At 37.4% G+C, this 23,717-nt stretch overlaps 1 long non-coding RNA gene across 2 annotated transcripts in view; it reads right to left on the bottom strand.

Annotated features, from left to right (window-relative positions):
* LOC131424859 (uncharacterized) overlaps window positions 1-11,848 on the bottom strand; it is a 78,911-nt gene extending 67,063 nt beyond the window's left edge. For both annotated transcript variants that reach the window (XR_009228442.1, XR_009228443.1), the window contains exon 1: window positions 11,720-11,848. This is a non-coding gene — a long non-coding RNA (uncharacterized LOC131424859). The remainder of the gene's footprint in view (window positions 1-11,719) is intronic.
* Between the last annotated feature and the right edge of the window lie 11,869 nt (window positions 11,849-23,717).

Here is a 23,717-nt window from a genome sequence, read left to right as displayed (position 1 = left end):
AGGAACATTGATTGCCAGTGCACGCCCACACACAGAGGAAAGAGCCCTGCTCTGGGCTGATAGATGCAGTGACAGTCCCTTCACTTCCACATACGACTGCAGTACATATTTACAAAGTTGCAACCTTCTCTTATAAAAGAAAAATACAATAATAAATTTTACTGAAAAGTTAAGCGTATATATCACTCTTAGGTACAGTTTTGAAATACACCTAGCCTGAGTCCAGAGAACACTGCAAAGGCAAATTAAATAAATGTCAAAAAGGAATACATACATATTCATTCCTTCAGCAAAATGTATATTGAGGGCCTACTACATACAAGACTCGGGGGGCTCTGGGGACATGTGGAGATGTGAAGGACTCAGTTCTTGTCTGTTAGGCATCTGATTTCAATCCTCTACTGTGTTCGTAATATCTGCTTCCTAGTTTGGGGCTATTCTAACCTATGTAGACTCGTTCTCCAGGGCTTGAGCCATGCACAGGAAACACTCAGTAATTCAATCGCCTCATTTACCATTGCTCCCTTAAGAAGAAGCCATAACCAACGAATTTTTAATGCGTTTCAGCTTACATTTTCTTCCTTGGGAGCTTATTTCTGTCCACCAATATAGCTTAGGCACCAGGTAACACAGAAATATTAAAGACAAATGAAAGTGGAAACCCCCAACAGGAGGTACATATATTTTAACCATTACCTAGCACTTCTTGTACTGAATCAGGGCTGAAGCCATTTTTTTTTTCCCCTTCCTAATTTATTAGCATTACTTGAGCTCTAAAGTCTCCCCGTGGCTTTATTCTGCACCTGGAGTAGCAACCACCTTCTCCGAATTCAGGTAAGGAAAGGCAAGTGGATCCTGTCCCGCTGATCAGAAGGGCACATTCCTATCTGTTCCCTGACATGGCCTTCCCTTCAACTAAACTCAGACACCACTCCATTGTTTTAGCTGATGATGCCTGACAGGAGAGATGACTGATTCAAGTGACAGAAGGGGTTTCAATAGAGACAGAAGCCTGTTTAAGCTGGGGCCTGTCTGCTCCAGTAAATCTCTGGTTTTATCAGCTAGGTGCAACCGGCTCATTTCCACGAGATCGGTGGCAGTCCATCTCTTTAGAGCCCCTTGTCAGGGAAGCCTTCGGGTGCCACAGCATGCCAGGTTTGATATGAGTCAAACCCAGTGTGAACAAGGATTAACCTGTAAGATTGTGTGAGACTCCCTTTAACTATATTCCAAGCCGAGACAGGAGAAACTATAAACTCGATTAAATAAGGTAAACCTTCCCGTGTTCCTCTGCAGCATGCATCTCATTTGCATTCCTCCAGCAGTTTGAATAAACATAACCATTGACCTGGGCGGCTCTAGCTGAGAGAGCCTGGAGCCCGCCCCCACGGCACAAGGAGGAATAATTTCCATGTCACGGTGGCAAAACCGGACAGCCTGTCAGAAACATGAAAATGGCTTTTGAAATCTGCATGTCTGTGTGAAGGTATAAAATATTCATACCTCAGATTAAAATATTTTATTGAATTAATATTGATTTACTATTAATTTTTAAATAGATTCATATTTCATGAGGCACTCACCATGAACCCACCAACTGGGCCTCAGTGAGTGAAAGCAATTACACAAACCGTTAAAGAAGCAACCAAGAAAGCAACTCATAACGCCTGAGGAGAGACAAAAAGAATGTGAAAATACAGCTTTATGATAAAATAAACATAGTGCCTATAGAGTAACAACAACAACAAAAAAAATACATCGCCCTGTTCACTTGTATGCAGCTTTCTTTTCAATGTATATGCCGGTGGAGCATCCCTGGGCCAATTTTTTTGAGAAAGATATCTATGTTTGGCCTCATGTTTGAAAACTTTCACTGTGGTGACACTTTTTTTTTTTTTCCAAAATTGCAATTAATTCTTTCCTTCCAAGAGGAACATGTAATAATAATAGCTAGCACAAAGTGGAGCTTGGTTAAGAGTTCCTCCCTCCAGGATTGGACCAAGCCTTTCAGAAAAGTGCTGACAGCTGAAAACAAAAGACATTGATTGCTGCACTCAATTAGCATCTTCAGACACAAAGCAATGGCGGGAAGACAGGCTTTCCAAGTGCTTTCCCTACAACGTTCTATTTCAATCCAAGTCCAGAAAATTAACTTCTCCCCCCTCAGCTCTCCTATTATGCTTTCCATAATCATACCTGTATTTTTGTCTGAAAACTCACATCAACATCATTTCATTGACTTCCCTCTTTTGGTAGGAAAATGTTTTCTAATTTATACAAGGCGTTTTTACAGCCTAGGCAACAGACCTACTTCATCTTTATTCATCCTCCTTGTCTTTTTATATCTCATTCATGTTTCCCTTTTCTTATTCAACCATTCTAAATTGGACCACCCTTGTATAGTTTATTACAGTCAGTCTCCTTTTTTGCACAAAACACCAAGTCTGTACAGTTACAGGACAAAATAAGGATTATTCTTCACTTTGTGATGAAGGGTTTCACTGTGAGCAAGAAGATTTTAAAAGGCATGGGAAATCTGCAGGAGATGCGGAGACTGGGTTAGAATAGCCGCATGGGGCTAAGATGATGCCCAGGGTCTCCTAATTAGATAAAGCCATTGTTTAGATTCAGACAATACCTGTTTACAGTTCAATAAACAACTTGTCACAGTTGCTTGCTCAAAGCAGACCTAGATGTCAATGCAAACAGTTAGTACAGAGGTAGTGAAATAAATTGGTCTCCTGAGTAAATAAATTGAGCAGCAATGTGAGACGGCCTCATCAGTACCGAGGAAGATAATCATTTATAAAGGTTTAAAATGGCGTTTCATAAGTATTGACATTTAGAGAAATGTCTTTCCCCACCTAAATGACTACCCTCCCTTTTCCTATTTCCACCAGCCACTAAAAAAGAAAAATAATAATAAAATAGAAAGAGAGGATAAAGTAGTTCTGGAGTCATCCCATCAAAGTTTTGCAGTGCTTTATATAGAAAGTTTAATAAATATCCAAAAGATGCCTGGTTTTAAGTATAAATTCTGGGTAAGGATGGCACCTGCCTTCAAGGATTTTCCATTCTGTCATAGAATGGGACCTGACAAAAAATTATAAGACAAGTGGAAAGGTCGTTTGGCCAGATGCCCAGGTTTTGTTGTTGTTCCTTGTTGGTGAGTAATGAAGGGGACCCCAGTGAAAGAAAGAACCAACCAAGGGGAGGTGTGTGCTTGGAAACCGTCGTCAGGGAGATGAAGCAAGGGCAGTGGGAAGAAGAAATGAGGTGACACCGTTCGGCGACTTCTTTTATGGGATAATGACTGCACATATTGGCACTCCTTTTTTTTTCCAAAGAAACTTTGCAAGAAAGCATCTGCCCTGAGAGATGTAACTGAACAAGTGAATGCAAGGATTCACAATAAACTGTTACACATACAAATAGAGAGATCATAGTCCCTGCCAGAGACCCAGCACTGCATACATGTGAGCACCAGAAAACAGAGTGGCTCCAATTCTTGAGATGATGTCATTTTTAAAACTTCACCGTACTGTGTAATATATACCAGTGTATTTGGGAACCAGGAGGGGACTCACCCAAATGCATTCATGCAACAGAGTTGGCATTCCCTTGTGCCGCAGTCTGGCTGGGCACAAAATCACAAGCCACTCAAGCAGGAACAAACTTTATTTTTGAAACTGCCGCCAATGCCCCTTATGCTCCCGGAAAAAATGCCGACCTACACACGCAGCGTTCTCCCGAACCCCCAACAGAAAATCCCTCCTCCGGAATTCCCTCCTATGGCACTTCCCCAACCAATGGGAACTCTCCAGGAGTCCCGTAGCAGGCCGAGGTGGACAGCAGGGGTCTAATATCCATATGAATGTAGATCTTAACATAATCATATCATCTCAATGGCTAGCTGGCGTCACCTTTCAACCAAAAATGCCATGCATCATACTACTTGGCTATGGCTCTTAGCACCTTGGAGATGGGCATAGGAGCTGAAGTTTTATGTATTTCACAGAGATCAGAAGTCTTGACCCTGCAACATTCTTTTCTCCTTCCTTTTCTTTTGAACCCCATCTTTATATCCTACCCCCACAGAGCCTAAGTGAAGGAGCTCTTTCCCCCCAAAATGATACAGGGCATATCCCATTAGACTCATTTAACTCTCACGCCACTTACTTTCTAAGAACTCACTTAACTTATTCCTTATTAAAAGCTTATGAAACTTCCACTAGGAATAACATTTATTTCCCTGCAACATGAAATTTTTAAAACTTGGAGTTTACAATTGCAGAAGCTTTCTGCAAACCAAGAAAATAAAGCTGGAATGTAGTCAATAAGATTCTAAGCCCCAATGAGCTTTTCCAAGATGAATATTTAGCATCTACCCTGGTAACTCAAACCCCTTCTGTCCCTGGCCCTTTACAACCACACCTGCATTTTCAAGTGGAGTGCACAAGGACTGTGAGATTTCTTTCCCTGGCATTTATGCTGTGGTCACAGGCCTGAGAGCACATAATGCCAGGATTATTGCTGACCTGCCCTCCGTGGAAATCTGAGCTCAGTGGTGTCTTTATAAAATGTTAGCTTTCAAGGCTACTCTAGACAAAATTGGCAGTAGATGTAGTTTTTCACCTCTATTCCCAGCTTCCATGTTCTGAGACAAAATCTCATTTACTCTGCACTTCTCAGAAGGGCTCTGTGCTTTTAGTCTGCACCCCTTTTAGAGCCCTTTCTTGGGAAGGATCTACCATGCAGAGGGAGAAGGGGAGGGACCCTATAAAAAGAGCCAGATTCTAGTCCCTCCTCTTCCAAGCTGCATAAAGTCACTTGGGACACACTCCTCCTGTGTTAAATAGGGATGATCAAGTGGTTTCCTTCCAAAGAGAACACACATTACAGTAACAAAATAAAATGGCTTGAAACTTAAAAGGCCAATCCGTTGCTATTCCCATAAGTGGCAATTCATTTAACTCAAAAGTTAACTGAACATCTACTATATTTGATGCTGAGTTCAGTGACAAATGAGATGAGGTCTCTGTCCTTAGAGACACAATCTGATAGAGAATGTCATACCATCAGCAGTGTTAGATTAGATAGAGGTGTTAATCAAATGTTCTGGAGTCACAGATATGGAAGCAATTATCTTGGAGGGAAGTCATGGAAATTGTGTTGTTATCATTAAAATATCTATTATGAGGAAAGCATTAAGCCCTACCACTTAGTGGTTAAAGCTTCAAGTTCAAGGAATAAAGTTCTAATGCTTCAATCCTAAGTCTTTACCAATGAGGAGGGGGCATGACAAGGACAACCAGGACCTCACCAGCCCCTGTCAGGGCCCCAAGTCCCATGATGATGGTCACCTCAGCCAGAGAAGGCTCCCCCTGCTTCTAGCCATGGGATTGACTGGCTAGAAGCACTTTATGTCATTTTACGTCATTCTCCTCTTTTGAACCACAGTTTTGGGATCTCAATTCAAACATACTAAGTGAAAAAGAAAAAGAAAGAAAACCTATTTCAGGCGATGAACTAATTTCTGGTTAGAGTTTTGGGAAGTCCTTTAGGGAAGATATTTGAACAGATTCTTCCTCAGCTGACTCTAATATGGTGCCAATCCCCAAACTCTTCTCACCAATGAATACCTTCTGAAGGAGCTTACCAGGGCTATGAGGTGAGCCATGCGCCACCTGTGCTGGTGAAGGGAGCCTGCAGAGCTCTCGCCAGACCACATAGTGAACCTACACCAAACCAAGACTGCAGATCTGTTCCCCCATGTTCCCTTGACTCTGTAAAAGAGACTCAAGCTAGCAAGCAAAACTCATTCTTTATTTCCCCCTTTACTTTACTTCCCTCTGTCCCCCAGACCCACCAACTAATCCTTGTGGACTCCAGGTCTTTACTATTTCTCAGGCCTGCTCCCTCCTTGCCTTCCCCCTTTGATTGCCAGAGTTCAGTCTGCCTCACCTTTTTCTAAACGTGCAAGTAGCCACCTGACTGTCTCTCAGGCTCTAATCTCACTTCCTCTAATTCATTCTCCAAGTGCTACCCAAGTGACAGCGATCTTTAAAAACCAGGAGAGATTGTGTAACTCTCCTTCTTAAAATCCTTCAAAGGCTTTCTGTAGTTTACAGAAGAAAGAGCAAAATTCTTAAAGTGTCATAGAAGACTCTAAATTATCTGGCCTAGCAGTTGTCCTGACCTTAAAATCCTTACAACTCTCTGACTCTTCCTTATGGTCTCTTAGCTCCCTGCTTTTACTCTTGCTGGATTCTTTTGTCCCCTATCCCCAACCTCCTGTCCTGACAGATAACTACCATTTGCAAAGACTCATTGCAGATGTCCCCTTCTCTGGGGGTTCTTTACTGATCTTCCCAGACTCCTAAGATAGAACTGCCCACCAGTTTCCTTGCGCCCTCTCCCGGCACTTTGCCCAAATATCTAGAACCGGTTTTCTTCTTCCTGAAAAGAAATCTCCCCTGGTGACAAGGTCCAAGACTATTTATCTTATGTACCCAGAACCTTGGTATCTGGTACACATCAGGCACTCAATCAACCTTCTGCGGGTGAACTATTGAATTATGCTCCATGAAAAGGAGTTTCATGTATCACAATGCTTATTATAGTATCTGGCATAGGGTAAGTAATCAATAGATAGTTGTTGAATGAATGAATAAATGGTCTTCTCATTTTTTTTCAGTGAACTGGAGGTCTGGTCACTATTGTTTATGTTCTCCTTCTCAGAGTATTTTTTTCCTAACATACCTCTGTGCAAGCAGGCTGGGGCAGTATGTATCATATTACTATCAAGTGCTGACACAGATACAAGACAGACTTGCTGGCTAATTGTTTTTGCTACTGAAGACTCTTTGGGGGCTTTCTTCTCAGTGCCAACCTTCTAAATACTCTCTTAAGCACTCAAAATGAAAAACTGTGTTATTTTTCTACTCAACTGCCAAACAGCAGATAAACAAAGGCAGGGGGAAATTCTACTAACCCAGGGAGAAAACAACATACAGCATCTATTCCTAGTAAGTTTAGATCTCTAAGATCTACAAAAAACTCAAAGTTATACTTAGGAAAGTACAGAATAGACATACTTTCTAGAAGTGAGATAAGCTGTCAAGTATTTCCTACTACTGGCACACTAGAATTAAGAGATTTCTATTAGAAAATGATAACCTTTGGCTTATGAATCATTACAAGAATCCTTTTACAATGCAAATACTTCTAGGTAGAAGCAGGTTGGTATGGCCTGTATATGTGATCAATAATGCTGGGGTGGCTGTTCATGACTGACATCAGTCTTGATTATTCAGTGCTAGTTTCTTACCAAATGTTAAACATAGAGCCTACAACTGCATCCTGAAGACCCCACCTCAAGACTCATCTGCATAGATTTAGAACTAAAGGAGATTTATATAAATATCGCCTAGTCAAATTCTTGCATCACATTTAAGATATTCATTTTTATGTATATTTATACATTCATTCATTCAACCAGTATTTACTGAAGACCTACTATGTGCCAAACATTCCTCCAGGAACTTGAGACACAGAATGAACTATGTAGATGAAAATCCAAGCCTTCTTATGGTTCACAAGGTATTAGGGAGGCATCAACAACCAACAACACCTAAGTTAAATGTATTTTTTACTTGGTTGCTTGAGTATATCAAATGGTAATTAGTATTATTGATACAAATATAATGAGGAGGAGGGATAGAATATGCTATACAGGAAGTTGAGCAGGTAGGAGTTTTAATATCAGTGATCACAGAAGTCCTCACTGAGGAGTTATCACTGAAGAGAAGGCTTGAGGGAAGGGAACAGCACACTGGGCAACCCTCTGAGCAAGAGAGGCATCTTATTCAGAAAGAAAAGAAGGTATAAAGGTCAAGAATTCGTCTGATTTCTTTACAAAAAGAAAAAGAGCAATAAGGACAGAGTTTTTAGTGCAGGGTGAGCAAAGGTGAAAGAAGTAAGAGATAAAGTTCAGCGGATCAGCACGGGGCCAGGTCATCACACAGCCCTTGTGGCCTTTGTGAAGACAGGATTTTACTACTAGAGAGATGAGAAGCAAATGAAAGGTTTGGACCAAAGAGTGACATGCTCTTCTAAACTTTAGAGGCTTCTTCTGCTGCTATGTGGAGAACAGAATGAAGTGCAGGAAAGACAAAAGCAGATAAAAAAGGAAGAAGGTTATTGCATTAATCAAGGCAAGAGATGCTAATGGTATGCACACAGTGGCCCTAGTGGGATTTGTGAGATGTGGACAGATTATGGATATATATCAATAGTAGAACCAATAGGTTTGCTAACAGATTAATGATAAAGAATAAGAAAGAAAGAAAAAAGATAAAAATGACTCTAAGCAAGAAAGATGGTGTTTTCATTAAGTGAAATGGAGAGACTGAAGAGAGAGCACGTTAGAGCAATGATGACGATTAGGAGCTCAGTTTGGGGTGTTATAGATGTATAAATGTGATGTCCCTGATAGATTCCAAGGAGAAGAGCTAACTGGCCAAAAAAAAAAAAGGAAATAGATGCTCTGAGAAGGTGTGCATTCCATCAGGTTATCCAATCCCAAAGGCACTCTCAGTGTGGGACAAAAAAAATAGCACCTGAGCAGAAGAAAGAGAGTCCCTTGAAGCTAAAGTAAGGCAGAGGCAAAGTCAAGTTCTGCCTTCCTCATAATCTGGCTGGGAAATGAGAGGACAGACCAGGTGAAAGATCATAAATCAGAAGAAAATGAAAAATGTTACCCGACCACTAGCTTCTAATATTCATTTTCCATTAAATTCTTGATTGTGTCTACTAAATGTATTTGAGCATTAAACATTCTTTAAAGATATGTCTGATGGCAATGTGAAGAGAGAATGCATGTGAGCTAATGTGGCAAAAATGTATTTAAGCTGCTCTACCCACATGGGCCATAGACACCTGGATACCAAATCTCAGAGTCCCTTAGATTTCCTGCATACAGTTCTTGGAGTTTAGACTGGGAACAAAACTTTCCCAGGATACCAAAGCAGATGGGATCTGATGGCTCTTTGGCAGAGGTAGTGGGAAGAATTTTTCTACTTGGGGCTCTTTACTCAAAGAATATCTTGAGAAGGGTGAGTTTCTTGACTATTCATATAGTGACAATACTTTTTTAGTATTGATCTAAAAGAGTGCCCAATTTACAACCTTCTCCAAAGCCACAAACCAGAAAGTCATGCGGTCAAGCTTTGGCTTCAGCAAATTTAAAGAACAACTATAAACTGGAGCATATTTACCAGATTTGCCAAGAAACTAGGAAAGAGGCCAAAAAAAGAGGAAAAAAAACATAATGGGTGACCTAATAGAGACATCTAGGTATCCCACCTATGTATGTTCTCCATTCCCACACAGCCAATTGGCCATTGGGGCAATAGAGAGATTTCAACTAAGAAATAAATGATTTCAACTTTTCAAGTCTCCATTTCATTAAAATCTATTTATCAAAAATCTGCATGTCTTGTGTACTTTGAAATATTGGAGTATCTAATTCATAACAGGCACCAGCTACTTACAGGGAAGAAGTAAGATGTTCTTCATAGTTAAATGTGAAGAATTAAGAGTGATTTGAGAAAGAAGTGTCTGCAAAAGATGACTCCAATTCCAAAACATAAAAGAATTGTACCAGTCGGTTGCCTATTGTCTCTTAGCACCAAGCCAACCCGTCCATACTCTGCTCCTTTGCACTAGATTTTCAATATTCTCTTGCCAGATGGATTCCTGCTATCTTCTGTCAAGTAAAGGGGACTGGTGTGAAATTGGAAGGCAGGGGGAGGGAAGAATGAATTTTTTCTACTTGTAGTTCCTGTTAGTTTTTCTCCAGAAGCATAAAATAGTTACAGTACCAGTGAAGCTACACTTCCAGAGGCACAACCACCAGCTGTCTGTGCTCCTTCAGCGACAGAGTATGAGTGACACCATGCCATCTCCAAAGAGCATGAGTCTCACACCATCTTTCCCTCAGAGGTCTGAACATCAGCCAAGTGGCAGCCTTCTTTAGTGATCCACCAACAGCCACATAATATATGCCATTCTAAAATCATAGCACTAACTACACAGATCAGCCCTCTGAGATGCTAAGTATACCAGCCCCCATTTGTTCCTTCAGGAACCTGCTATCTGCAGGTACTGATTTTGAACTTACATCAGCATTCCTTTCTGCCCCTTCAAACATCTGATGCTACTCTGTTATAGTTTTAAAATACATCAGAAATTCATTGATACTCTTCTCTCTCTAAAAAAAATGGATTTTAATTCATCTCTCCTGGAGTGTAGAGAGAACTTAGGATCTTGCTTCTGATGACCGGTCTATGATGTAAATGATAGTATGTAACTAGGTCATAAAAGGTATCATGGCTTCTTCATGCTTTCTCTCTTAGATCACTCTGGGGGAAGCCAACTGTTAGGTCATGAGAACACTCCAACAGCTCTGTGGAGAGGTCTGCATGTAAAGGAACTGAGGCTTTTTGCCAAATGCTAGCAAGAAATCAAGGCCTCCTGTCAATAGCCATGTGAGTGGGTCATCTTGAAATAACATCCTCCACATCCAAGCCAAGTCTTTAGATGACTCCAATTCCAAAAACTTGATTGCAATGTCATGAGAGATTCTAAAGTCCTCCTGATTCATGAACCTCAGAAACTGCAAGATAATATATGTTTGTTGTTTTCATTGAGGTATACGACAACAAATAAATAAAACACCAAGTAGCCAATTCTTTCTATAAATGTCCTCCTTTGAAATATCCATCATGGTTTTTTGTTGGTCCTGGATTAATAGCATACTTAGTACCATGAATAGTGCTAAGACACTGACCCTCAAAAGACAAGATTCTGTAATTGGGTTGCTCACCTCTTTAACTTTGAACACAGCTATAATCTCCTTGCCAATGGCTGATGGCATCCTGGTAATCTGTAGCAAGCAATAGAATCAAGATGACTTAAATTATTACCTGTGGCTGCTTGAGATGGGTTGTCTATTGAAGGCAAGGCTTTGAGTGACAAAGTGGATGAAGAACTTGACAGTTACAGAAATAAGTACAACTATAAGAACTGGGGATGAACTTTCTTCTGAGATCAAGCCACAGAGACCAGAAAGTGTCTTTGTGCCCATAAAAGAACCTCTTATTTATTGGAGTCATAAGGGAGAAGTGACTAAAAATCAAACCTATAATATAATTATGTAAATCACAGGATTATAATAAGATGAATTTACAAATAGACCAAGTTTCTGTGTGAAAATTCACATGTTGTTTGGAAAGAATGGATGCCTGACACTTGGAAGAAGACAAGGTTGAGTATTTTTAATCTTATATTCCTAGACCTCACTTGCTAGCAGAATGACTACCACATTTCAAGTGCAGCCATCTCCCCTTACTTGAATACTTTGTGATAACCTCATATAAGATGGCTACCTTTGAAAAGTATGCCTATTCTCCTTATCACCTGTCACTACCTCAAGATCTGTATCCAGAGTTAAACCTCAACATGCTCCAGGGAGGCTATAACCAAGGCATATCTGGGGCAAGAGAGTTCATAGTGCAGAAGAATAGCAAGAAGTTGAAAATATACATTGGCATGAAGTTGGAAAATAGATGTGAGAATGAACTCTAAGGGTATTAGATCCAGAATGATTAAATATAAACTTAGATCAAATCAAATACATTATTATGGCTTAACTTACCAGAGAATGAAGTAACTGTGAAGGATCCCAACAGGTTGGCTGATTATCTGAAATATGGACTCAAAGGTGACTTTGTTCAATCAAGATGAGATTCCAGAAGCTCCTTGACAGAAACGAGAAAGAAAACTTAGGAAGATAGGAACGTTGGAGAGAACCTGACTACCCACCCTCCCCTTGTTCCTTGAGAATATCCAGGGTATGCTCCCTTCACTAAGGCATCTAGATAGATGTTGGGTGGAACATTAATCTAGAATAATCCTGTATTGAGTGGCTGTCTTTGTAAGCTAAGGATGCTAGGGGGGAAAATGGACAGGTAGGAGCCAAATAGTAGCATTTAACCACTGAAGACAAAACAAGTATGATTTACATAATGAACAATCATGTTTGACCTGCAGGTAAGGTCTTCAATACTGACTAAATAATCACAATGTTTCAACAATACAGATTAGTGTATGTATATGTGTGTATGTGTGTGTGTGTGTGTGTGTGTATATATATATATATATATATATATATATATATATATATGATTAAATATAAACTTAGGTCAAATCAAATACATTATTATGACTTAACTTCCCAGAGAATGAAGGAACTATGAAGGATCCCAATAGGTTGGCTGATTATCTGAGATATGGACTAAAAGATGACTTTGTTTAATCAAGATGAGATGCCAGAAATTATATACATGTATTTATATAGTGAATAGAAGAACTAAATTAAGAGGAAACCTGACTTGGATCACCACAACAGTAAAGCATGTCTTTTAACCCAGTTCATCTCTAAGCAAGTTCTTAGGCTCAAAGTTTGGGGTCCCTTTTCAGAAAGCGAATTCAGGATTGCCAAAATCATATTCTAGAATATTCCTCTACAACTTCCACAAGGGTGGGTCCAATTTAACTCTCCTTTTCAACCTATATATAAGTCATTTGGAACATGGGTATTTGTAGAGTTATTCAGGTGACAATTTCAGCTTCAGCAGTTGCTCCAGCTATGGTATCTTATAATGAGATCCTAGTATATAGCTATTGACCAGGAAAATGCCATTTTATCTCTGTTGAATTGCAAGTTCCACCCCAAGTAGTTTGTTTCACCAGGCAGGAATAGCAATGTACCTTCACAGTCTTGTCTCAGAAATAACTCTTCCATTGTTTGCCATAATCTAGTCCACAGAGATCATAATCATCTTGGCATTTTACAGAATACCACAACATCAACTACATTGATGAAATTGTGCTTAATGGGCCTTTAAGTGCCCTAGAAACATGCATTCCAGAAAGTGAGAAATTAACGTTACAATTTTTCAGAGACCTGCAACTTAACTGGTTTTTAGATATCCAACCTGCCTACTGATAACCATTGACCATAGATCATCCATCAAGCAAGAGGTCTGGAATAGATAGATGATCACATATGATTTTACATAGCCTTTTTCCTATTGAAATCTAACTTAGTCTATTCTGTTTCAAACATTTATTGGTTTGAAACAAAGAGCAGGGGTAGTTTAGCAATAGTTGTTAATAGAACTTTATATGTGAGAATAAAAGTTTAACATATAAATTATCCCTTTGAAAATTAGTCTTTTAGAAAAATAAAGAAAAATGGAGACTAATTTTTAAAGAGCCTCTTTCCTTTTTCCACCTCCATGTAACAGAAATAGACATTAATAAGAGCATCTATTTGTCAAATTTGTTTGGTGCTATTCAGGCTGCTATAGCAAAATGCCTTAGACTGAGTAACTTATAGATAATACAAACTTATTTCTTATAGTAATGGAGGATGGAAAGTCCAAGCTCAAGGTACTGGAGTAAGAGTTTAATCTCTGCTTCCAAGATGGTACTTTGCTTCATTCTTATATGGCAGAATGGTAGGGCAAATTGAGGAACTTTTTCCCTTGGTGCATTATAATTATATATAATATTGGGTTGTTGCTACATATGTGTACATTCATACAATATAATAATATTGTTAATATTATTAGGTCAATTTCATTCCCTAATTCCTCCCTTTTGCCTTCTTCTCTCCCCCTTACTGTATCCTACTGGTCTCCCTTCTACTTTTATAAGATCCTTTCACCACCTTTCCCCATCCCCCTTTTTTTTCTCTGTAGCTTCTACATATGACAGAAAACATACAACCCTTGGCTTTCTGAGTTTGGCTTATTTTGATAAATTTAATGTCACAAATTTCATTTGTTTTTCCCCAAATGACATAGTTTTTCATTCTTTTTTTTTTTTTGTGGCTGAGTAAAACTCCATTGTGTATATTACACTGCATTTTCTTTATCCATTCATCTATTAACAGACTTATAGGCTGGCCCCATAATTTGGCTATTGTGAATTATGCTGCTGTAAACATGAGTCTCAAGTCTTATTTATGTAAGGGCACTAATCTCAGCTATGAGGATGTAGTCCTCGTGGCCTAATCCCTTCCTGAAAGTTTCTCTCTCTCTCTCTCTCTCTCTCTCTCTCTCTCTCTCTCTCTCTCTCCATTAGAGTTATACATAATATTGGGGTTCACCAGCTATACCACTTCTCGGGATTTATTCTGAAGAATTAATCATCATATTACAGTGATACATTTGTAAACCCATGTTTATAGCAGCATAATTCACACTGGCCAAACTATGGAACCAGTCTAGGTGTCCATCAACGGATGAATGGATAAAACACATGGTGTTTATACACAATAGTGTTTATTCAGCCATGAAGAAAAATGAAATTATGTCATTAGCAGGAAAATAGATGGAACTTAAGTACATTAAGTTCTTAAGCCGAAGTCAACTCAGAAGGTCAAGGGTCATATGTTTTCTCTTATATGGGAAACTAGGGAGGAAAAGGAAAAGAAAGATGGGGGCAGATCTCATGAAAATCAAAGAGAGATCAGTAGAAGAAAGGCACCAAGGGGTAGGAGGTGGGAGGGAGGGGGAATGTGCTGAAGAGTTATAATGGCCAAATTATATTGTATGTTATGAATTGTGTGCATGTATGAATATATAACAACAGATCCCATCAGTATGTACAATTATAATGAACAAACAAAACAAAAAAAAGAAAAAATATTAAGGTTCATTTTGGCATAATTATACAAGCATGGACTATAATTTTCTTCAGTTCAGTCCCCAGTACTTTCCATCCCTTCCTCCCTCTCTTATTTCCTTTCCTCTATTGGTCTTCCTTTTATTTACTTACAGTTTATTTGTTTTGTTTTATATATTTGTTTGCTTAGTTAGTAATTTGTGTATATACATAAAGGTAAAATTTCCTGTAGTATATACATATACATATACATACACAGAATAGTTTGGTCAATTTCATTCCATCATATTTTCCTTTTCCCATTCCTCCTTCTTTCCCTTAAATATCCTCTTCTATTTTTATGGGATTCTATCCACCTTATTTTGGTAGAACTTCCACATATGAGAGAAAACATCTGACCCTTGACTTTCTGAGTCTGGCGAATTTCACTGAGCATGATGTTCTCCAGTTCCATCCATTTACCAGCAAATACCATAATTTTATTTTTTTATGACTAAGTAAAATTCCACTGTATATGTATACCACATTTTCTTTATCCATTCATCTGTCGATAGACATCTGGCTGGTTCCATGACTTATACTGTGAATTACACTGCTATAAATATTGATGTGGTTGTATCACTGTAGTATGTTGCTTTTAGTTCTTCTGGCTAAATATCAAGAAGTGGGCTAGCTGGGTCATATGATAGTTCCATTCCTAACTTTTTGAAGAATCTCCATTCTGCTTTCCAGAGTTGTTTTACTAATTTTCAGTCCCACCAAAAATGTATGAGTATAACATTTCCCCCACATCCTCACCAGCATTTAATATTATTTATATTCTTGATAATTGCTGTTCTGACCGGAGTGAGATGAAGTCTCAATGAAGTTTTGATTTGCATTTCCTTAGAGAGGTTGAACATTTTAAAAATATATTTGTTGGCCATTTGTATTTCTTCTTTTGAGAAGTATATATTTAGTTCTTTTTCTTGTTCAGTGATTGGGTTGTTATTTTGGGGAGGAGGTGTTAAGTTTCTTAATTCTTAATATGTTTTGAATATTAATCACCTGTCTGAAGAACCTGTGGCAAAGATCTCTCATTCTGTAGGATCTCTCTACATGCTCTTAATTGTTCCCTTTGCTGTGCAAAAGCTTTTTAGTTTTATCCTGTCCCACTTATTGATTCTTAGTTTTGTTTCTTATGCTTTAGGAGTCTTGTTAAGAAAGTTATTGTATATGTCAATATGTTGGAGTGTTGAGCCCTTGTTTTCTTCTAACAGTTGCAGAATTTCTCATCTAATTCCTAGGTCTTTGATCCACTTTGAGTTGATTTCTGTGCAGGACAAGAGATAAAGATCTAGTTTTGTCCTTCTGTGTATGTACATCCAGTTTTCCCAAGACAATTTTCTTAAAAGCCTATCTTTTCTCCAATGTATATTTTCAGCATCTTTGTTGAGTGTTAGATGACTGTATCTATGTTGATTTATATCTATGTCTCCTAATGTCTCCTATTCTATTCCATTGGTCTTTGTTTGTTTTGGCAACAATGTCATGCTGTTTTGTTACTATAGCTCTATAGTATAATTTTGGCAATTCATACATTTGAATCATTGGGGTATAATTTCTCATTTTTCTAATTGTACAGATTGCATAATCACACTGGTCATAGAGTCACCTATATACATACAGCAATCATAATGTCTATTCTATTTCTGCTGCCCTTCCTATCCTCCCTACTCCTCCCCTCCCCTCCCATCATTTCTCTCTATCCAATCTAATGTGACACACTTTTTTTTGTCAACCCATCTATAGTATAATTTGAGGGTTGGTATTTTGATACCCCCAGCATCACTCTTCTTGCTTAGGATTGCTTTGGCTATTCTGGGTCTCTTATTCTTCCAAATGAACTTTAGAATTGTTTTTCCTAGTTCTGTAAAGAACGTCATTGCTATACTGATTGGGATAGCATTGAATCTGTATATTGCTTTTGGTAGAATGGCCATTTTGACAAGATTAATTCTGCCTATCCACGAACATGGAAGGTCTTTCCGTCTTCTAAGAACTCCTTTGGTTTTTTTCTTCAGTGTTCTATAATTTTAATTGCAGAGGTTTTTCATCTCCTTGGTTAGATTTATTCTACCAAGTATGATTTTGAGGTTATTGTGAATTGGATAGTTTTTCTGATTTTTTCTCAGTATATTTATTATTATAGTATAGAAAAGCTATTGATTTATGTATGTTGATCTTATATCCTTCTACTTTGACAAATATATTTATCAGCTCTATAAGTCTTCTGGTGAAGATTTTTGGTTCTTTTAAATATAGGAGCATGTCATCAGCAAACACATAATTTGACTTCTGTTCCTATTTGTATCCCTTTAAATTTCTTCTCTTGCCTGAGTGCTCTGGCTACAGTTTCAAGAACTATTTTGAATAGGAATGATGAAAATGGATGTCATTATCTTGTTCCTGATTTAAGAGGAAAAATGCTTTCAGTTTTTCTTCACTTAAAATGATGACAACTTTGGGTTTGTCATATATAGCCTTCATAATGTTGAGGTAAATTCCTTCTATCCCTGGTTTCTCCAATGTTTTAGACATTAAATTATGTATTTGGTGTCTTTATTTTTTATGTAGAAACTCAGTGCTATAAACTTTCCTCTTCGAACCACCTCCATACTGTTCTGAAATTTTGATATGTTATATCTCTATTCTCATTTTTTCCAAGAATTTTTTATTTCTCCCTTGATTTCTTCTGTGAAACATTTCTCATTGAAAAGTACATTATTTAATCTCTAGGTATTAAACTGGTTTCTTTTATTTTATCTTCTTGCTGATTTCTAATTTCATTCCATTATAATCTGATAGGATGCATGGAATTATCTCTATTATTTTGTATTTGCTAAGATTTAATTTGTACCCTAAAATATGATCTGTTTTGGAAAAAAGTTCCATATGCCACCAATACAATGAATTCAGTTGTCAATGGATAAAATATTTTATATACATCTGTTAGGTCCATTTGATTAATAGTATTTTTTTTAGTTCTGAAGGGTTCATGTGTTGTAAGCACTCAGTGTTGTTATATTGTGGTTTGCTTGATTCTTTATATTGAGAAGGGTTTGTTTTACATATGTAGGTACACTGATATTTGGAGTATAAATATTTTAAATCATTATATCTTGTTCTTGAATGATTCCCTTACTCAGCAAGAAGTGATCTTCTTTGTCTCTTCTGATTGATTTTGAAAGCCCAATTTCTTAATAGCTGTTACATTGGGGATTAAACTTCAACATGAATTTTGGAGGGACATAAACATTCAAAGCATAGCCAAATCTAAATATCATAAATCTGCACCTCTTTTGTATCATTTATATACACAGTAGGTAACTATTTCCTTCCAAATAATAAAAATTTGCTTTGATATGGTAGCTCAAGGACCTATACTGCACATGCTTTGTTCTTGTAATGTAATGCATAGAATTATGAAGGGTAATTTGAGAAGCAAGTTGGGGGATGAGGATTGCACCAGCCAAGCACAGCAATACCAGGGGAAAGGTACTTCCACAACTGCTATTTGCCCATACTCTCTCATTTCTATTCCCAACATTCTCCCTCTTTCTGGACTCAACATTAGACCCAGACAATCTCCACCAATCCACTCTGAGAAATAAAACTTTCTTTTAAAGTTTGAAATATGGATACATATTTCAAAACATCAGTGCACAGGATAAATATATAACCTTTATTTGTGAACTAAAAAAATAAATCTAAAAGTTTTAAAATTAAAATGCTTAACTATTAAAATGTACCCACATATTAATCTATTGGGTAGAAATCCCAAAAATTGGCCGAAAGAGAGAGCAAAGTCAATCGTGGGAAGTGAAATGTGTATTAAAAGGAGAAGAACCAGAGTATTTATAATAGTCAGAGAAAGGACTGTTACAGGTTATCTCTTATCCCTCACAGTAATTAGATAATTCCTTCAGAAGAAAGCTCAGTTGCTTAACATTAAACTACTACTGGAATTGAGGAACCATATCCTCACACAGGGATCTAAGGAAGAACACCAGAAATCTCACCACTGTTCTTCCAAAACCAGTTGAGAACAATATTTAATGTCTATCAATTCTTATAGGCATAGAAGGTTCCCATAGTTTTGTTTTTTTCCAAAGAAATCAGATTGAGAGTCTGGGTGTGGTGGTGCATGCCTCTAATCCCAGCAGCTCCAGAGGCAGAGGCAGAAGGACCACAAGTTCAAAACCAGCCTCAGCAACAGTGAGGTACTAAGCAACTAAAGTGAGACCCTGTCTCTAAATAAAATTCAAAATAGGACTGGGCATGAGGTTGAGTGCCCCTGAGTTCAATCCCTGGTATTTACCCCACAAAAAAAGGAAGGAAGGAAGGAAGGAAGGAAGGAGGGAGGGAGGGAGGGAGGAAGGGGGAAAGAGAAAGAAAGAAAACAGATTGAGAGCAAGTTAAGGAAGACTCTCAGAGAAAAGTAATAGATACAAGAAACAGTATAATTAGGACAGATTATTAGGCTCTTTGGTTAAAAATCCCTAGAATTAAGAAAATTAACCAGCACTAAAATTCTACCTTAGAGAATCTCAATAAAAGTCTACTAGAAAATTAGAGTTGGTAAAATATCAATTCTAAATTTTTTTGTGTATTTTGCTTTCCAAATTTCTTATAATATTTTAGTTAATTTAATCAAGGCATTACAGATTTTCATTTCTCCAAAAACTATTTTTCTCTTCTGTATGTTTTGCTTTGTTTCCTTGTGGTGCTGGGGATTAAGCCCTGGGGTATTTTAACACTAAACTACATCTCCATCCATTTTTATTTTTTTATTTTGAGGCAAGATCCTCCTAAGTTCAATGTTGGCCTTAAACTTGTAATTCTCCCACCTCAGCCTCTCAAGTAGCTGGGATACAGGTGGGCACGACTGTACCCAGCTAAAAACTTCCTTCTAGATCAAGCTCAAAGAATAGACTGACCAATTAATTTCATTCTAGTTCATGTCAGAAATGATACTCTTTTGGGGAATAGGAAGTAAGTAAACACTTGCCTGAATACATTTTGCCTTTTTTTTTCCAGCTGGCTAGAACCTGGAACCACTAGTGAAGGCAGGCAAATGTTAATTGTTAGGTTCTGTGTCTTCCAGCAGAGAGCTCAAAACATACAGAGAGGAGGTGGATGAAAATCTTATTGACCAACTCACTCTTTCCAGGTAAACTGGCCTCCTTCTGTTCCTCCACAAACCAAACGTGATTCTGCCTAAGCTTTTTATACTGGCTATTTCCTCAGTTTCAAATGTCCTTCCTCAGATAACCACCTGCCTTGCACACTGTTTCTTTTGAGTCTTTACTTGGAGTCCCTTTCTCATGGATGTCCCCTCTGGTCACACTTTCCCGGCTTTATTAGTTTTCCTCAGTACATACGGTTATCTAACATAGTGTGTGTTTTCCCTTTGTCTTTCCACCACGAGCCTGCCCTCTGGACTACAAACTCACATAAAGACGGGAGTATTTTTTTCATGACTATATTTCCAGCCGTTAGAAGAGTGTCCAGCATAGAGCAGAAATCTGTGGAATGAATGAACAGACATGCAAGCACGTTCAAAAATGGGAGATGAAAAATGCCAGGGAGACATGTCATATAGCTTTCAAATCTCCCTTTCTTCCTGAGCCCAGGCAACATTTTACCTGCATCTTGAATATACTCTTTTTATAGCTTTATTCCAAAAATACCAAGCTGTTTAGGGGGGAAGACAGCTCTGAAAAAAATTATGAATGCTCTAGGATATTTCAAAAATTCTATTCTCTTCATTCTTCATAATACATTATACTTTGACATTTATAAAAATGAAAAACAAATAGGAAATTAATCTCATCTTTAAAAAAAGAATTGTTTAAATGTTATTGGACTATATTTTATCACACATATTTAAAGTATGCATAATATTTGGCTTTAATATCCATTACTACTTCAGAATTTAGAATGCTTAGATTAATAGACATTTACTTTTTCTATAATCATTAATATTTCTGCAACCAATACATTTGCTAATACAATAATACTTTTTTTTTCTTTGCATGCACTATCAGAAAAAAATTGCTAATACTCAACTTTTAACCTTCTTCCAAGAGCTACTTTCTGAAAGTAGACTAGGAAATCAGAGTACACTACTGTAAAAGTATTAGACAAGTTGAAAATATTTAAGAAATGCAAATGATCAAAAATATGTAATAAACATAGATCCTGGGAGTTCATAACCCACGTGAAATTATTCTTGTCCTTCAAATGCTGATTCAGATTTTGTCTCCAAGACACTTTCCATGAAGGTCATATTGCTCTTGTTTTTTCTTCCGATGAATGTCAACTGTATAGGTAGTCTTAGCAACAGTTTCATGGTTCATTTGATATTTCTGTATTCTTTAAGTGTTTCATAATTCAGTATTGTTTCCCTAACAGAATTATACATTTCAGCTTTTTTGCTGCTTAGACTGAAGGACTCAACCAGAACAACTGTAGAGGAGGAAAAGTTAATTTAAGATTTTATGGTTTCAGACGTCTTAGTCCATAGAAGGCTGGTTCCATTCCTGGGGGCTGGAGGTGAGGCTGAATATCAAGGCGGAAGAGTGTGGCAGAGGGAAGCCCCTCACATGATCATCAGAAAGTAGAGAGAGAGAGAGAAAGATCTCCACTCACCAGATACAAATATATACCCCAAAGCCATGCCCCCAATGCCTCACCTTCTCTAGCCACATACCATCCACCTTCAGTTGTCACTCTATTAATCTCAACAGGGGATGATTCACTGATTGGGTTAAGGCCCTCCTTAACCCAGTCATTTCTTCTCTAAACCTTCTTGTGGATGTCTCACATGTGAGCTTTTGGGAGGCACCTCACATCCAAATCATAACAAAGAGACAGAAAATAGTGCATAAATAAGACCATTGGTAAGACTACCAGTGTTTGAGAGACATAAAATATAAAGAACCTTTATCTAGAATAAATAAAGAACTGTTACAACTCAATAATAAAAATGCATTCAAGGGCTGGGGCTGGGGCTCAGCGGTAGAGTGCTCATCTTGCATGTGTGAGGCCTGGGTCGATCCTCAGCACCACATAAAAAAAATAAAGGTATTCTGTCCACCTTACAACTAAAAAAAAGTTTTTTAAAAAAGCATTCAACCTGATTTTCTTAATACTTTTAACTCATACATAAAAATCATACATGTTTATGGGGTACATGTGATTAATGTCTCAATATGTGTCCATATTTGTAATACTTAAATCAGATTAAATATATTTTCTCAAATGTTTATTTTATTTGTTTATTTTATTTGTTTGTTTATGTAGTGCTAGCAATCAAACCCAGGGCCTCACACATGCTGGACAATCTAACATCGAGATACACTCAACCTTATCATTTCTTTATGGTAAAATCATTCAAAATCCTTTTTCCTAGCTTTTTGAAGTACACCCTATGTTAACATTATCTATAGTCACTGCACTGTGTCACAGTACACCAGAACTTTGTATAGTCTTAACTGTAACTTAGAACACATTGATCAATCTCTCCCCATCCATTCCTCTATTCTCCCTACCTACTGGAAGTCACCATCCTACTCTCAACTTCTACAAGATCAACTTTTTTATGAATGAGAATATTTGTCTTTCTGTGCCTTATTCCACTTAACATAATGATCTCCAGTTCCATACATGTTGCTACAAATAACAGGATTTCATTCTTTTTATGTCTGAATAATATTTCATTGTGTATATATAGCACATTTTCTTAATCATTCATCAGTTGATGACAGTTTGGTTGTTTCTGTATCTTGTCTATTATGAACTCCCATGCAATAAACATGGGAGTACAGATGTCTCTCAATTTACTGATTTTATTTTCTTTGAATATATACCCAGTGGTGGGGCTGCTGGTTTTCACAATAGCTGTCATTCACGACATCACCAACAGTGTGCAAGTGTTCCCTTTCTCTACATTCTCACCAGCATTTCTCTCTCTCTCTCTCTCTCTCTCTCTCTCTCTCTCTCTGCCTCTCTCTCTCCCTCTCTCTCTCCCTCCCTCCCTCATAACAATCATTCTTCCTGAGAAAGATGATTTCTCTTTTTCTCTTTGTGGTATCAATTTCCCTGATGATTAATGATGTTGAGCATTTTTTATATAGGTGACAGCCTTTTATATGTCTTCTTTTGAATAATGCTTATTTAGATCTATTGCTCAATTTTTATCTAGTTATTTGTGGGTTTTTTATTTGTTTGTTTGTTCGTTTGTTTTTGCTATTATATTGAGTCCCTTAAAGATTCTGGATATTAACTTCTTGTCACATATGTATTTTGCAAATATTTTCTCCCATTTTGTAGATTTCCTCTTCACTCTGATGGTTGTGTTCTTTGCCATGAAGGAGCTTTTTAGTTTGATATATTTGTCTATTTTTGCTTTAGTTGTTTGGTCTTTCCCCCCCCCCAAAAAAAATATTCTTACCCATCTGAGGCATTTTCCACATATTTTCTTCTAGTACTTTCAGAGTTTCAGATATTATTATTACTATTTAACTCTATGTTGAACTGGCTTTTTTACCTCTTGCTTTCTCTGGTTTTAATTGAACTTTTTATGGGATTCTATTTTTTGTTTTTATTCTTTTAGTTTATAAAACAGACTTTTTATAAATTTTTCCCATGGTTTCTCTAAAATTCACATTATAAATGTACAAGTCACCGAAATTCAGCTGAAATAATATTATACTGCTTCTGCCTTGCAAGAAATGTTAATAGAAGTTCTTCAGTAAGAAGCTAAAGGATAATGGTCAGAAGCTTGAGACTATATCAAGAATGGAAGAGTATTAGAGAAGAAATATATGAATAAAAATGATTTTTTTCACTTTTCTTATTCTCAAATAGATTTTAAAAGATACAATTTTGTTCCAAAAAATAATAGTAAAAATGCA

This window comes from Marmota monax, unplaced genomic scaffold (genome assembly GCF_021218885.2).
Source record: "Marmota monax isolate L192 unplaced genomic scaffold, Marmota_monax_Labrador192_F-V1.1 WCK01_AAM20220418_F8-fsc00070, whole genome shotgun sequence".
Lineage (NCBI taxonomy): Eukaryota > Metazoa > Chordata > Mammalia > Rodentia > Sciuridae > Marmota > Marmota monax.
This window is presented reverse-complemented; position numbering and strand designations above follow the sequence as displayed.